The sequence below is a fragment of the Apium graveolens genome, chromosome 11 (genome assembly GCF_009905375.1).
Source record: "Apium graveolens cultivar Ventura chromosome 11, ASM990537v1, whole genome shotgun sequence".
NCBI classification, from domain to species: domain Eukaryota; kingdom Viridiplantae; phylum Streptophyta; class Magnoliopsida; order Apiales; family Apiaceae; genus Apium; species Apium graveolens.
Window position 1 is genome coordinate 46,121,232 of NC_133657.1, and position 2,120 is coordinate 46,123,351.

At 40.5% G+C, this 2,120-nt stretch overlaps 1 non-coding gene across 1 annotated transcript; it reads right to left on the minus strand.

Moving 5' to 3' along the window:
* Nucleotides 1-922: 922 nt before the first annotated feature.
* LOC141699029 (small nucleolar RNA R71) lies at nucleotides 923-1,029 on the minus strand. The gene has a single exon (XR_012565520.1). It is a non-coding gene; the product is annotated as a small nucleolar RNA R71 (small nucleolar RNA).
* Nucleotides 1,030-2,120: the final 1,091 nt, after the last annotated feature.

The following is a 2,120-nucleotide window of genomic DNA, read 5'->3' on the forward strand; positions in this document are numbered from 1 at the left end:
GGGTATCAACATAATTGATGCCTATTCAACTTCTATCTAATTTGTGGATGCTCGGTAGAATGGTATTCATACAACGAAAGTTGGTGATTATCAGTTTCGTGTTGTTCGATTAATATCATCACCATTACATGCTAAGTTTAATAACAACAACTATTAAATGAAGTAGTAATTAAGTTAAGAACGAACTAGAAATCATTCTATATTACTTGCGAATGCGTATACTTGTATGAATTATTTAGCGCATGCTTTTTTCCTAACAAGTTTTTGGCACCGCTGTCGGGGACTCGGTGTTAATGTTTTTAGTTTATGTACTTACCATCAGTGGTCATTAGGATTCATTGATTAAGACTTGTTACTTGCTGCTTGCGGTTGTGTTCCAGGTACTCTAGCGAGTGTTTATGCAAACACGTTCTCACACTCGCAAGAGAAATCTGGATAAAGCCGAGGAAACAGATAAAGCTCTTGACTTTCCGGAGAAGATAGTTTTTGCAGATTCGGATAAAGAGAGTGAAAAGAAAGAACCTAAAACAATGGGTGATCGTCTAGCTCAAGCTGATCAAGCTCTTATGGACTTTTCTCGACCTAAAATTGATGATATTCAGTCAAGCATCATTCATCCGGCTGTTGAGGCCAATACTTTTGAAATCAATTTGAGCACTATTCAGATGGTATAGAATTCTGTTTCTTTTGGAGGGGCTATAACTGAAGATCCCAACATGCATATCAGGAATTTTGTCGAGATCTGTGGTACTTTCAAATATAATGGTGTTACTGATGAGGCTATCAAGCTGAGGCTTTTCCATTCTCTCTGAGGGACAAAGCTAAGGAGTGGTTACATTCTTTACCAGCTGGGTCCATCACTACTTGGCAAGATCTTGCTCTAAAGTTTCTGGTGAAGTTCTACCCAATGGCCAAAACTGCAGCTATGAGGAGTGCTCTTACTCAATTTGTGCAGCAGCCAGGAGAATCTATGTGCGAGGCTTGAGAGCGCTACAAGGAGATGTTGAGAAAGTGTCCACATCATGGTATGCCTGAATGGATGGTGATCAGTAGTTTCTATAATGGTTTGGGGGTCCAATCTCGACCCATGCTCGATGCAGCTTCTGGAGGCATCTTGTTAGATAAAAGCTATACCGAGGCCTATAAGCTCATTGAAACTAAACGACTATCAAAATCTGACTCAAAGGATGATGTCTGGGAAGGTAGCAGGTATTCTGGAAGTTGATGCAACTACAGCTATTACAGTGCAGCTCTCGGCGCTGACTATGAAGGTCGATTCTGTAACCAACTATGGCGTAAGTCAAATAGCTAGTGTCTGTGAGCTTTGTGCAGGCTCTCATGCTACGGATCAGTGTTCTCTTGTTAATGAATCTGTTCAGTATGTGAACAATTTTCAGAGACCACAGCAGCCTGTGCCCGCTACTTATCATCCTAATAACAGAAATCATCCCAATTTCAGCTGGAGCAATAATCAGAATGTTGTTCAGCAACCATATCAGCAAGCTGCAAATAAATAGTTTAATCAACCTGGATTCCAACAACCTCAGCAATTTGCTCATAAGCAATCATATCCTCAATAAGGAGGTACCTACAGTATCGTCACCGCAGTAGAGTTTAACCACCAAGTTCGGGATGGATTCCACCTTCTAGTGCTGATTTCGAGGAGTTAAAGCTGTTGTGCAAAAGTCAGGCTATTTCTATCAAGACCTTGGAAAATCAAATTGGAAAAATAGCCAATGCCTTGCTTAATCGTTAACCGGGCACACTTCCCGCTACTGAAGTGCCAGGCAGGAAGGAAGCTAAAGAGCAAGTCAAACCTGTCACCTTAAGGTCTGGAAAAGTTGCTGATGCTGAAAAAGCAAAAGATGTAGAAGTTGAAGTTGTAGATGAAGAAAGAATTCAAAAAGAGAAAGAGGAGGGTAATACAGGGGAGAAACAGTTCTATCCTCCACCACCTTTTCCTAAGAGATTGCAAAAATAAAAGCTGGACAAGCAATTTATTAAGTTTCCGGAGGTGTTCAAGAAACTTCACATCAACATACCTTTCGATGAGGCTCTTAATCAAATGCCTAGTTATGCGAAATTCATGAAAGGTATTCTATCAAGGAAGGTTAAACTAG